Below are 16,261 nucleotides of genomic sequence, written 5' to 3'. Positions count from 1 at the left end.
ACAAAAGAAAAGAAAAGATATAACTATTACAATCAATTCTTTTTCTTTTTCTTTATTTTTGATGGCCTAGTTGTGTACTCATGACATTGTCGAGACTGCCGCAAGAGGGGTGGATCATCAACTATAACAAAAAAGAAATGTTAAATTGATATTTTTTGTTATTATTTGTTAATAAAAATAACATTAGAGTCTTATTTACCTCGTGCACTGGTCGACACTATAATTTAAAAAAGGAAACGATTACCACAATATCAAAACATGAAAGTGTAATTTGGTAGATGCTTCTCATACAGAGCGTTGATACTAGTCAAGACAAACAATATTGCCTCCCATCTTCAACAGTAACATGTATGGCATCTATGAAGCATTATGTTTGGAATTCATAGATGCCCCAAATGCTGCTGCTAAAGTCGGGACGAAATATTGGCTCTCTTGATCAATATTGACACTTTGTTTGAGAAGTATCTACAGAATTGTACTTTTCCATTTTGATATTGTGGTAATTGTTTTCTTTTTTAAAGTTTTGAAGATCAGTTCTAGGTTTTTTTAATGTCTGTCATTTTGTTTTTAAACATGAATCACTAATGGATTGTGGAGATGCTACAATGGCTGAACGTTGTATTTTCCAAGAAGAGGACAACAAAGGAAATATGGAGATTCTAATATGGACAATATGAAACAAAATCATTCTAATATGGAGATTCTAATATAGACAATATGAATACCTGAATGATCTCCTCTTGGTTTCAAGAATAAATTTTTGGAGTAGTTTAATCTTGGTCGAGCAAACCTCCCTCCACTTGACGAAGAAACAACAAAGTCAACATTGACTTTTTTGTTGCTTTATTGGATTGAGATTGTTTTTCTCCAAGATTATCCAAATCTTGATTTATTCTCTACTGAAAATTGCCAACCACGTGAAGGTGGAAGCTCTCACGCCCCCTCCCCCCCTTCACATCATTCTCAATTCCCTAGTACCCAATCTATTTACTATATAGGAAATGGTTTAAAGAAAGATATTAAGATACATAAAAAAAATTAGCAAACATTCATTCATTCATACATGTGCAAAATATTCCATCTCAATAAATTTTATCATAAAAAATATGTTTACATAATATGAAACAACATCATGTACGAAAAGAGACTTATAGAAATTATTCATTAACATATAACATTCATTCATTAATCCTAGAAACAAAATACTTAGGGGTTTAGGGGAATAGATAAGAGGGGTTTGTATAACTTGAGAACTAAACATAATCTAATAGTATTTAATCTTCCATTACACAAAATTATTCACATACTTCGATATGTTGAAGAATGTAACTAGTTTTGGTGGAATAAAAGGAACAATTTTTGGATGTTAAGGCTACTGATATTTGTAGCTTGGGAGGTACTCCAAACCCTAGGCTATAGGGTTTTAGAGGAATTGGCACACAAAAGTTACTTGTGGGCTAAGAACCCAAGCCCTTGGGATTTGCACCCAAGATGGTGGGTATGAAACCAAGAGACATTTCAATGATTTGGCACATGGAGGTGTTAGAGGACTTTGAGAGAAACTAGAGGCAACGAAAATCATCGAAATTCGAGTTTTCTATGATGATATTTTCATTTTTATATATGGATATTGGGTTTGCACATGATTTCTTCAAGTCATATTATGTAATTTTATGAGCTTTCAAGCCCACAATAATAGATTAGATTAATCCCTTGAGAAGTCTATAAATTAGAGTGAGGAGAAGCCTCATTCTCACCAACCCAAGTGCAATTCATCATAAGTGGAGAGTATCTAAAGTAGTCGCGGCCTAAAGGAGTCTTTTCAAGTGTAGGAGGAAATTTTGGGTATGTTTTGTCTCTATTCCAAAATTTTGCTCCCAATACCGATATCTGTCTTTAGAAAGAGCTTCTATAGGAGCAATATAGACACATTGAAATACATTGTCTGGGCCTTTTTGATGCAATCATAGTAAAGAAAACTCAACACATATATTCTTACCACTACCAGTAGGTGTTTCTATAAAAACATTATCATTTGATTATACGACACTGCAAATACCTAAGTTTGAATAGGATTAAAGTGTATAAACTATTGATATAGTTCTTTGTATGAAGGATTTTTTAATGAAAACACAGGAAGTGGATGTAAGTCTATCAACTCATTTGGAGGTGGGTATTTATATGGAAAAATAAGATGTCTAAATGAAACCATTAGTATTGTCTGTGAGCCCAACCACTTATCATATACAACAAGAATAAACTATTGGGGAAGAAGAGGCTCATGGTGTTGAAGAATGTAACTTGTGTCGGTCTTCATAATTGTATTTTTGAAAAGAAAGATAAATATATATATATATATATTTTTATTTTTTTTTGTGAAAGAAATTTGACTTATTAACGCATGGCTTTCATGCTTGGGTCATTGGTCAACATGTCAACAAGTCAGAGCCTCCATTGTAGGCTTTTAGGATTATATATTGAGTCATTATCATTACTATTATATGATAGACCCTTCTTGGGATCTTTGTGTCAAGAAAGAAAATTATTTTCTCCTCCTCCACCAAGTCAACTTCCTAATCCTTCAATTCAACCTCAAACAATTTAACAATTTGGCCTCAAACAACTTGACAAGTTAGCCTTATGATGAAGATTTGAACCACTATAAATGCACAAGTGAATTCAACTTATTGAATGGTAACAAGAAATTTGATCTATAGTGCAGACACGAGAGGAAAAATAAAAGAAAAACTTATCCTATTCCTAGAAGAGAAGCAAGCCAAGCGAATGACTAAAGCTAGTAAGCCTCTATCAAAAGGGGCAAATTTTTCTGGAGTATTACAAGGTCGAAAAATATAGGAGACCAAAAATTGTAGGAAATATGAAGAAATAAATTGAAACTCTAATATTGATGCTTATCAGTTTGACTTAGTTATGGAAGGTTGAATTGGTGGAGTAAAGGAGGTCACTTATTGTGGTCTAGGGTCCCGGTTGTCTCAAATTCATCTGAATCTACTAATTGAGGAGTTTGACTAGGTTTTCCCCTTGTTAGGGGTTTTTCCCTGACTAAGTGCCTATATCTTGTGCCCTCTTTTGTTTGTGATCTTCATTGATTGGCATTACTCTTGATAAGAACAGGATAACTTAAAATGAATAACTAATAAGTAAATGTCACAATATAGATGGAATGTATGGTAAAGGAACATGAAATACAAGGAACCAAAATGGTGTGATTACTCCCTTAAGAGGAAATATTAAAATTTTAGGCAAATGATGAAAATGATCTCCTAGAATTCAAGGAAATTATGTAGTACTAGAAATCTTGCAACGATTATGGATTCGATCAAAGAATAAAAGCCCCAACTCGTCCTACTTTAGGAGACCAAATTGGAAGACAAAGTTCTGCATAAATACAATAGCGTTTGGTATCTCAATTATGGTTGGGAAACAAGTTCTAGGGGTTTATCTATGGGAATTTATACCCTTTGGAATTATTCTCTTTTAAATTTAAATCAAGTTAGGTGTTTTCATCATTGGTTACTGACAAGTATTTCTCATCTCTCATTTAACACTATTGTAATGTAGTTAAACTGTATGTGCCTGTAATTCTTTTTTATCCATTTCCTCCTTCACAAAAATGGCTAGGGTTTGATGTATCAACCTATCTTTTGGAACAAGATTCTATTAAGACCCATCTAATATTTTGTTTGGATTTTGGGCATGACATTGAATCAATTTTTTTTTTTAGGAGGGCCATTAAACACAAGTTATTCTCTACATACCCATCATCACCTATAATATAGGGCCTAATTGCATATCCTATGGCTTTAATACCTACATTATTCCAAAGTTCAAGTGGGATATTGCGAAATTTTACCCAAATCAAAAAATTATATGATTTATATGTATCCACACATCAAAAAAAGGGTGCCATAGTATAAGCCCATGAAAACAATGATCCATTAACCACGTTTGGGCCAATATCTTCCATGCTCCATCCTCATACCAATGGATAAAACCATGCCATCTTCTTAACGTGAAATTACTAATGACACTATACATGAGAAAAGGAAACCCAAATTATTGCATACACGTAGAAACATGACCTAGATTAACACATCAATTGAAGAACTTACTGACTAATGTTTTATTGAGAAATTCCTCAACTTGATAAAGATAAATGTCCTTTCCTACCACAAGAGAAATATTATTCCCATGGGATTTGATGACCCTTGTCCTATACCAATTACTATTGTGGCTTGGTTTTGGAACAGGTAATGAACCTCTATGCTCCTTAATCCTTAATCCCACTCCAATGGAGGGAAAGGACGAAGAGTGCCAAACGTAGAGTTTGACTGACTATCCATTGGGATAGTGCTACATGTCATGTTATGGACACCCATACCCACAAAAACATCCACATTAAGTTCCACATGAGAGGTATCAGACATATTATTAATCTCAAATGATGGTGGATATAGACTGTTAAATCCATCAGTGGAAATGTTAGGAATTGTTAGTGAATACTTACTCATCTACGGTCTTCATAATAGTCTATGTACCATGAATTGATGTAATCAATGTACTTGTCAAAAGAAAAAGAAAAGAAAATTGTGTGTTTTGCAAAATAAAAGTATATTCAAGAATGGGTTTCTTGCCCATTGATTATTTTGGCTTAGGTTTAGCACCCATTTGTGTGCTCTAAGGTTGTGACAAGGTCAAAGTCAAGGTCATGATGTAAATTCCCATGAAGGGCTCTTGAATTGATGTAAAATAAATATTTTAAATGTAAAATTGAGATCTAGAAGCTATCAAGTGATGGGTCAGCCAACCCATCAAGTCAGCCCCACAAGATGCCCTTGGACCTCACCAAAAGACTATATAAAGGAGAGGCATTTGACCTCATTCGAGATAGATAAAAAGTTCACACTCTTCAATAAGTCTGAGAAAAAATTAAAGCGAGAAAGAAGAGAAGAATAGAAAGGAAAGGAAGAAAAGTTTGTTTGTTTGAATTCGGCATTAATTCTTTGTTTGGCAAGCTCTCATACTTGGGAAGGAAGTTATCTTTATTCAGATTTTGAGCCAAAGAAGAGCAGAATACTGAGATAGAGAAAGAAGTATTATTGTTTGGGTGGCTAACCTATCACTTGGTGAGTTGTCTTGATCAAAGGTCTTGGAAGTCTTCCTTGAATTTCTAAAAGAAGAGAAGTTTTTGGGTTTTCCCCTATAGAGGTGTTTTTCCCTGGCATAGAGCCTATTTTTGGTGTTATTGTTTGAATTATGATTTTATTTATTGGCATTGTCTTGATGATAAACACATAATAATAATAATGATAATGGACTGATCTAATATCACAAGAATTGTCAATGTAATAAGTGAAAGCATATAAAAATTCTATTTTCCCTAGTTTTCTCAACATGGGATTAGAGCTAAGGTCATATGTATAAGGGAAATATTGAAGGTCACAATATGTCTCAAGGTTGGAAAAGAAGGACTTTATCCTAGGCCAAGATTCTAGAGAAAGTAAAAATCCAAATTCTAAGCATAAATCCATGACCTTATCACTGCAATAAAAGAAAAGTCCTATTCAAAATTAATAAAATGTGTCTTAAGTCTATTTTCAACAGACCGAATAGTCAAGAAATCCATCGTCTCAAGATCGAACTCATTTCTAATTGGATCATAGCTCTTGGAACTATACGTAGCCCTATTCTCAAGTCCAGAACCATATACTTTCATTCAAAATCATTAAACTTTGGAAGAGAACAATATCATTGTTTGTAAGGGTTCAAATAGCCACAATATTCACAAAGCTAAGTTGTTAATTGAGCTTGAACAACGAAGACTTGACGAAGAAAAGAAAAAAAAAAAGAAAAATACTCAGAACTACAGTCCAAAGTAGGCTAGGGCGAGGATACAACACTATTATAGTGACTCTTTACCATAAATTTGCTTATGAATTCTTCTGGATACCACATATCATCTTTCGGGTGCCATGTATGAACTTATTGGTCTCATGTTATCATCGACGAGTTGTTCGGTTCACAACCACCTTTGGCCAACCATGACTAAATAAGATATTCACAGATGGATGAATAAGTCATAGCACATGACTAAAGAAAGGACTCAAGAAGGAATGAACAAATTAATTAACTGATAACCATGCTACTACTCTCTTATTAATGCATACATTAAGAAAAAAAGTTTTTGTTTTAGGGAATAAATGGTCTCAATTGTGCCTAGCCTTAGGATTGTGACAATTTTTTGAAAACCCTAGAATTATAGGTGTTCAAGAAGGAATGTGGACTTACCATTGCTTAACCTTGATGCCTAAATTTTCCAACTACTATGGATTCTTGAAGGATTCCACACAAGGAAGGGAATGTTGAATCAAATGTAGGGAGGAGCCACTAAGAATTGCCTAGGCGGGTCTGCAAGAATTGAATGTATGGAGGAGCCACCGAGAAACAATCAAGTGAACACCGAATGAAATGTAGGGAGGAGCGACTGAGAAACCCTCACGTATATATGAATCAAATGTAGGGAGGATCCACCGAGAAACACTTAAGGGAACACTGAATCGAATGTAAGGAGAGAAGCCATGAAGAAACCCTCAGATCTATTGCAAGAATCGAATTTAGGGAGTGGAGCCATTGAGAAACCCTATGTTCTATTGCAAGAATCGAATGTGGGGAGCAGATCCATCTTGAAACCCTTGGGTTTACTGCAAGAATCGAATGTATAAGGGAGTGGAGCCACAAAGAAAACTCACAGTCTATAATATGAAAGAATGAAATGTATCGAATGTATAAGGGAGCGAGCCACCGAGAAAACTCATAGTCTATGCAAAAGCCATATGCAATGACATGCCAAAAACATATATACGAGGTAGGAATTAATAATATAATAATTAATATAAAATGGTTTTGATTTAAAAATATAATAATTAATATAATATGGTTTTGATTTAATAATATAATATGTTTTTGATTTGATAATATAATTTATAATGTAATTGTTAATTTCAAAAAAATAAATATTATCTAAAAAATAAAATCAACAACTATGTGATAGAAAATAGTGATTAATTTTATTAATTATTAATCAATTTATACTAATGGTTACATTTAAAAAAAAAAATCATGTAATTTGAATTTATAGAGGTAGACTTTAGTTGATAATTTTATCAATTTTTATAGGATGTCTTAAATCACTATCATTAATACACATTCAATCCATCCTTTGGTGAGTAGAAGAGCATCTTGAAACAAATAACGTCAAATCATGGCATTCAATACTCAATAGAAGGCATTAATTAACCATAAGGATCCATGGCTCATAATATGATAATCTTCATGTATTGTCTTGTGATTTGATCTATCAACCTCTACATTGGCTTGCAAAGATCAACATAGTAGCCCTCAAACATATCTTGCAGTTGAGCCCTACAATGCATTTGCCAATCATCCTAAAACTCCTTGAAATTCCCCTGGATGAGCACTTCCCATTCAATCACAAGGTTGGTTTCCCATGGGGCATAGAATAGATGATGATGGGGTGTACTGTTAAGTCACTCCATGATGTGAAGGTCATCGATTCAAAACTCCGTGGGAAAAAATACTGTCATGTTAAGGGCTGGTGTGGCCCAAGTTGGGTGTGATCCCTGACACATTACATAGCTTGCATTATGTAATTCATAGTAGCTACAAGTTTGCCAATTCATAGGATGCCAAAGTTGTGTATCTAGTGTCTATTATGCACAGATGGCAGACCTGAAATATAGTGATTTCAGAGGTTAGACCTTTTACATTCCAGAGAAGCTACAATTCCACACCTCTTACATGTGAAATTAATTACAGTGTTAGACGAGCAGTTAGAATATGTGAAAGCAGAGGATGCTAAAGGATGTTAAAGGAACCAAGTTAGAGGATACCAGACCAACAATCATTTCACAATAATGAATTTTTATTATCATTGTCTTTGGCAAAACATATGCAAAATTGGAGAAGAAAGGCATGTTTGTCTGAGATCAAGATCATAGAGTTGCAATCATAGGCTACTCAAATGAGAAACAAAATTGAACTAGTGAGACATAGTCATGTCATTGATTAGACTAGATGATTTGATGACTGCAATAGAAACACAAGAGATCTGCCATCTTCAAATTCAGTAAGGAGCTCAATACAACTTATAAGAAATACAAACTTGGGGAGTTTGAATCATTGCGAGGTTGAGAATACTATGAGAAATATCGAAGACCTGTGCTCAAATTCAAAGGAGTTGTAACACATTTCAAAGATCTGCAAATCATAAGGCTCTGTGCAATTTTGTGAAGGTGATTAGGTTACTAGTTAAAATCATCTTTTGTGGACTAGAGGTAGTCTTAATAGGCAGAAATGAAACTACTTTTAAGAAGTACCTGGGCCAAACTATATAGAGGCATTGTAGGCTCATTGGAAGATATGATCGAAAGCTCAGTCAACCTAAAGGACCGCAATTATCTTCAAAAATTATGAGATTTATACAAGTCATTCTAAATAGAAACCTCCCACTCCATCAAGTTGTGACACTTTGAAGGAAGATCAATTTCGTATCCTTTTGGGACTATTGAAAGCTCTAAAGGGACAAATTTGCAATAGAACGCTACAGATATCTCAAGGGACTAGACCTATTGTTAAAGGAAGAAAAAGGAGAAATTATATGTAAGTGTTGAGCGACTACAAAATTCTGACCTGAACTTAAGAAGAGGATCAATCTATCACCTTGAATAGAACTTCTTGACTTAGCACCTTGGAAGCTTCTACTGCAAACAATATTATAGGAAGTATAAAGCTTGTGAAAGGATATATCATTATCATCAGAAAGGAAATAGCAGTCCGTCGTAAGGCATGTTTTAAAGGCATCTTATGGATATATTGAAGGGACAAGTGCATATATATAGTTTTATGTGTCAGTTAGAAGAAGACGCCTTGGAGAGGATCTAAACCAACTTGAACAAAATACCTTATAGGCTTCTTCTATAATAATATATTAACTCCAAGCTAGTAGGCCTAGCTTGGGGAGCCTTACTACTTGATATTGTGATTATACTTAAGGAGACTAACAGAGCTTGTAGGTCATAGCTCAGAGCCTCACCTTAGATCTTTTCCTATCAAACCAATACTTCCATTGGATCAGGATTGACTATCCTCATGACTTTTGATACGAGAAGGAAGGACAATTAGCACTAATAAGCCTGCAACTGGTAAATAGTAATAAATAATTTCATCTCCTTGACATTTATATATGTTATAATTTTTTTCCATGGGCGCCCCTATTGGGCGAGCACCCCTACTAGGCGAGAGCCCTGGCATTCCTAGCACACGATGCCCCCATTAGTGCAGGGTGCCCTGGCATGCCCAACATGCAAAGCCCCGATGGGCACGGGGCACCCTGGCATGCCCAACATGAGAAGCCCCCATGGGTGCCCAGGCACCCTGCCCTCGTGCAGACACGCCTAGGGTGTGGGAATTCACCTTACTGAGCAAATCAGTGAAAACAAATCATTAACTGATCAATGAAAACAAAATATTATCATTTTTTATTTCCATGCTACATGATCAATATTAAATTATAACCTGGCTTTTAATTCTTAAACATTAATTTACTCAATTTTCTAAAAATCATTATGATACCCCCTTGTAGGAACTCTGTTCATGGCCAATCATGGGCTGATATTAATTCGTTTATGTGGTTTTCCCTTGCTAAGTTAGGTCAACCCACCAACTCGTCATATGGGCACCCCTTTTGGGTGGGCGCCCTAGTGTACCCAACATGCGACACCCCCATGGGCACTAGGCATCTTGGCGTGCCCAATACGCAACACCCCCTTAGGCGTTGAATGCCTTGGCATGCCCAACATGCGACACCCCCATGGGCATTGGGCACCTTGGGGTTCCCAACACGCGACACCCTCTTAGGTGTCAGGTGCCCTAGCGTGCACAATACGCGATGCCCCCATGGGCGCTTGGGCACCACACCTTCGTGCAGGTGCACCTAGGGCACGAGCATTCACCCTGCTGTGAAAATCAGTGAACACAAATCATTAGATCATCAATGAAAACAAAATATTATCATTTGTTATTTCCATGTTGCATGATCAATATTCAATTATAAACCGACTTTTAACACCTAAATATTAATTTACTTAATTTTTTAAAAATCATTATGAGACCCCCTTATGGGAAATCTATTCATGGGTAGCCATGGGTTTACTTTACTTCTTTTGTGTGAGTTCCCCTTGCCAAGTGGGACCGACCCACCAACTTTTCGCACGAGCGCCCCTATCTGGCAGGTGCCCGGGTGTGCCTATCATGTGACGCCCCCACGGGCGTTGGGCGCTTTGGCATGCCCAGCACACGATGCCCCCATGGGCATCGGGAACCCTAACGTTCCCAGCACGTGACACCCCCATGGGCACCGGGTGCCCTGGCATGCCAACACGCAATGCTCCCATGGACGCCTGGGTGCCCCGCCTATGTGTGGGCGCACCCAGGGTGCGAACTTTCGCCCTGTTGTGCAAGTCAGTGAACAAAAATAATTAGCTCATCAATGAAAAGAAAATTTATCATTTGTTGGTTCCATTATGCACGATCAATATTCAATTATAAACTGACTTTTAATGCCTAAACATTAATTTACTTAATTTCTAAAATTCATTATGAGACTCCCTTGTGGGAACTTTGTTCATGGCTAGTCATAGGGTGAAATTACTTCTTTTGTGTGGGTGCCCCTTGCCAAGTTGGGCTAACCCACCAACTCATCGCACGGGCGCCCCTATCGGGTGTGCGCCTTGGCATGCCCAACACGTGACATCCCCATGGGCGTCAGGCACACTAGCATGCCCAACATGTGATGCCCCTATGGGCATCAGACGTCTGGCATGCCCAACACGGGACGCCCCTATGGGCATTAGGCACCCTGGCATGCCCAACACGCAACACCCCCATGGGCATCGAGCGCCCTGGCAAGCCCAACACGCAATGCCCCCATGGGCTCCCAGGTGCCCCGCCTTCGTGCGGGCATGCCCGGGGTACAGGTGTTCGCCCTGCTATGAAAATTAACGAACACAAATAATTAGCTCATCAATGAAATAAAATATTATCATTTGTTATTTCCATGTTGCATGATCAATATTCAATTATAAACTGACTTTTAACACCTAAACATTAATTTACTTAATTTTCTAAAAATCATTATGAGACTCCCTTATGGGAACTCTGTTCATGGGAAGTCATGGGCCAACATTACTTCTTTTGTGTGGGTGCCCCTTTCCAAGTCAGGCGACCCACCAACTCGTTACACGAGCGCCCCTGCCGGGTGGGCATCTTGGCATGCCCAATAAGTGACGAACCCATGGGTGTTGAAAATGCAGCAAGAAATTCCTAAATTAATTTTGACCTTGAATTAAATTAGGATAAAAATTGTAATTCCACATCACAAGACAACTTGTGCAAGTTAACTAAGTTAATTTGCGTTAGTTGGTTCAATTAATTTGAGTTGAGGTTCTAACTTGAGTCATGTAGAGTTTCTCCTACTTTATAGGAGCCCTGGTTGGTTTTATTTTGAGTCGTAATTAATTAGTTTAGTTTAACTAAGTTAAAGTCAGTTAAACTAGTTCCAATTGTTGGAGGAACTAGTATGAGGTCTAATAGTGGGGTTTTACTTCATTTGTTCAACCAGTTAACTGATAATTCATCCATAAGTAACTCATGCATGTGTGATATAAGAGTTACCACATTGAGATTGGAGTTCAGGGGAAGTGTACTATCAATTGTATAATTATCCAAATTGTATAGATGGTGCATGTAGTCAGAGGAAGGCCTATGATGGATTGCGCAATTCCAATTCAGGAATTTCCTTAATTAATAGGGGCTAATTACAAATGAAAATGTGCAAGGAAATAGGGACTTGGGCAAGCAGAAAATTGGTTAAGTATTGGCCTAGGCTTGTCTAGGAAACAGTGAGATAGATAGAGATTGTGCAGAGGTTGCTCGGGCTTGAGCAAATCATTGTAATCTTATCATATTTTCTGACTAATGAAATATACAGATAGAAGGAGTTTTTAGTTGTGTCTTTCCCCAAGAAATCATTGTGTAATGTGTTGATTGAATTATTTCTCTTGTATTCTTCGAGGTTTCTCAATCGATTAATTGTTTCCGCTGATGAGTAGAGTAGATTCAAGTCTTTTGTTTTAGAAAATTACATAAGAAGTTTGAATCCACAAGGAATTTCTAGAATGGGCATTGGGTGCCCTAGTGTGCCCAACACACGACGCCACCATGAGTGCTGGACGCCCTAGCATCATGAGTGCTGGACGCCCTAGCATTCCCATCACGCAACGCCTCTATGGGTGCCTAGGTGCCCCACCTTCATTCGCTCATCAATGACAACAACATATTATAATTTGTTAGTACCATGTTGCATAATCAATCAAGTATAAACTGACTTTTAACACTTCAACATTACTTTAATCAATTTTCTAAAAATCATTATGACACCCCTTGGTGGGAACTCTTTTCATGGGCAATCATGGACTGGCCTTACTTCTTTTATGTGGGCACCCCTTGCCAAGTTGGGTCAACCCACCAACTCGTTGCACGGGCTCCCCTATCAGGTGGAGATCCTTGTGCGCCTAGCTCACGACGCCTATAGGGGCGCCTGGGTGCTTCGCCTTTGTATGAGTGTGTCTAAGGCATGGGTGTTCACCCTGCTATGCAAATTAGTCAACACAAATAATTAGCTCATCAAAGACAACAAAATATTATCATTTGTTAGTACGTCCATGCTGCATAATCAATAAATTAAACTGAATTTTAACACCTAAATATTAATTTAGTCAATTTTCTTAAAATCCTTATGATACACCCTGGTGGGAACTCAATTCATGGGAATTCGTGGGCTAACCTTACTTCACATGTCTACCCAATTTCCATGTCACTTGGTTCACCTGCCGCCCAACTCGTCTAGTATGTCTACTTAATGAACCATTAAAGTGAAAATTGGAAGTTATGGTATAAAAGTAAATAAGCTTCTCTTCGTTTCAAGAATAATATATTCTCTACTTAACAAGGCCAACCACATGAAGGCGAAATCTGATATGGCCCCTCCCACCCCTCACATCACTCTCAATTTCCCATACCCAATCTATCTACTATAATATATTTGAAAGAAACACAGTCACATTCAAACATGAAAACTAGGAAAATAAAAATTTAAGGTGAACAAAAGAGAATAAAGCAACTAAAAACATATAAATACATACTTTTCAACATATTGATATCGTTAATATTCTTCCTCATCCATCTCATCATTTGTATTATCTAGTTCATAATTCACGTACAATGGATTGATCATATCAGCATCAACATCATCATCTATATCATCAACTGGAACATGCTATTCTACATTTGGTTCAACTTCTTTAAGTTCTTCCTCCGACACAATGTCAATATCATATAGTTCATCCAAATTAACATTGTTTCGATTAACATATATTCCTTGAACTTCTTCGACATCTTCACTTAACATTACATGAACACCTTGCTCCTCTACATCATATTCTTCTTCAATTTCACCTTATTCCGTTGCATTATACTTTACGGGCCTTCCTTTGGGATCATATCTAACAACATATGACCAACCCGCTTTACCTAGAATGTCTACATAAAATACATGTTCACATTGGCTTGGAAGACCATATCACTCTGATCCTGACTCAAGAATCCTCGTATCAACCATGGTAAATCCAATAGCATGCTCAATAACAATTATATCAAGGTCACATTCATGGATTCGTAGCCTAAACCATTTGAAATCAAACAAAACTATTTTGAAGGATTCAAAGTCACACTCAAGTATATACCCATAGTATCGATTCTCACAGAGTTTTGGATGCATGTCATCTCTAGAGGAAACATTAATAACCTGAAATACTGCAGTGATCCCACTATTAGAAGTTTTCATCTTTTCAGCTAACCTTTTGATGTGAAATTTGTGGCCATCAAACCACATTTTGTTATGGTGTTTCGACTGTAATACATCAAACACATAAAAAAATGCATTGTCAATTGATAAGCATGCATATTTATACTTGAAAATTTTGAAAATTAATAAAAAAAATATGTCATATGTTGCATCAATATAATTGTAAAAAAACTTAGTATGGGTGAATATGATTACCTGATAATCTTTTAAACCATATGCTAAATCAATTTCCCTATGTGTAAGATTTGTATCTCCGCTACATTGAGTTCTTTGACCAATGAAGACACACCATACCATGATAACCTGCCATTATTATCTTGTTTACATCGTCCATACCTTCATCCAATCTTTATTGTTCACATGTATAAATGTATTGCATCCCACTCTCAACCTGTTGTATTATAAAAATAAAACAATTCACAAATATTATATTAGTTACCATGTTATACATTCATAATCATGGATTATGTAAGAAGACTAAAAATAAAATAAGTACGATATACATAAAAAAAAGAGAGTCAAATGTGTTATAAATATCCATTATCTACTTATATCTCACTTTGCTCATTCTATGTTTCCCCAATAGGTGCCCCACTTCAAAATCGTCCACGGAGCTGACATCCCAAATGTGATCCAATACATTAATACTTTTTCCTATTTCATCACTATATTGATGAATATAAGCCATGGTTTGATATAACATATATCCCTCTACCATAGAACCCTCAAGACATGCTCTTTCTTTGACCAAAGACTTCAATGATTTCAAGTGTCTCTCAACCATCCACATTGATCTTGTGTGTATAGTTCCACACCTTTTAATCTCCTCGACTTGGTGTATGAGGTAGTGTTCTTGTGCATTGAAAAATGCCAGAGGTAGATACTTTTTCATTTCACACATTAGACAAGGAATTTGTTTTCTCCAATACTTTATATCTTCTTTATCAATTTCTTTAGATGACAACCATCTACAAATGAAGCAAGCAAATCACAGGTTTCAACAAAAAAAGAATAATATAGTACATGATGACAAGAAAAACACATGCAGTGAAAAATATGTGACACAACAACTTATTGAACAAATTACACTTTGCACATAAATCTCCACTTACCTCATGTATTTGACAAGATCATATACAACTTTTTTAACATTGTTGTCAAAGTTTTACGGGAGAGATAAAGGTAGAACATGCTATAAAAAAAATAATGATTGATCATTATGTTTTCCCAAATTAGTAGAAAAAAAAAACTCTAATTAACAAGATGTTTCATCAATGTATAAAATATATATACACAAAAATAATTAACTTAATGAACGTATTCCAATCATGAGTTTTTACCCACCTAATTCACTTTTCTTTGTTAGGATATTCTTTATGTTTGAAGAAAATCCAAATTGAAATTTAGTTTTTTCAATAACCTCTTTAACATGCTTGCTTTGCTACTCTCTCAATAACCATGGAAAGGTGCTTATATTTTGGCCATCTCCATCACTATTTGAATGAATCACACTTTGAAATGCATGGTTATCCTCCTTAATGTCATTACAAATCTTGAATTTCTTTTCTTTATCTCTCCTTCCATCTAAGATTCGACATAAGGTCTCTATTACATTCTTCTCAATGTTCATTGTATTAAACAAAATGGACAACTTCTAGGTGCTCATAGTAGGGGAGTATATTGAATTTCTTGGGGTAATTTTTCATTCCTCATGGAAGTGCCTTTTTATTAATGCCTTCACAACCTACAACGTGAATCATAGATAAATATATTATAACAACAATGTAACCTGTCAATTAATACAGTGAAGAAAATCCCACAAAAAGATAAAATAATCCAAACGTATAATGTATATTGATACATAGACAATTCAATCCATACCTTGAGAGACTCTATTATATTGAAACTTCCATGCACGAGGTGTCATTCTCTGTGGTCTTACTCCAGTCTCTTCTTTCCCATTGAAAATATGTTTTTCAGTTATTGGTACGTATGGTTCTTAGAAAGGAAGTGCCTATACTCATCAAACACCTCCTTTCCTAAGATTCTTGAACGACGAGATTTAATCTTAGGACCACAAACTAGACAAGCACATTTACCCTTTGTTTGAAGACCTGTAAGAGACTGATTAATTTTATAACAATTATTTTAAGTGTGTACAGTGAAGGTCGAACTATTTAAAAAACATACTTGGAATGAACTTCATAAAATTAAAAATTATTAAAGTAGGGTAATGTT

This window comes from Pinus tabuliformis, chromosome 9 (assembly GCF_031772625.1).
Source record: "Pinus tabuliformis cultivar Carrire ecotype Pingquan chromosome 9, CPIR1, whole genome shotgun sequence".
In the NCBI taxonomy this organism is placed as follows: domain Eukaryota; kingdom Viridiplantae; phylum Streptophyta; class Pinopsida; order Pinales; family Pinaceae; genus Pinus; species Pinus tabuliformis.
This window is presented reverse-complemented; position numbering follows the sequence as displayed.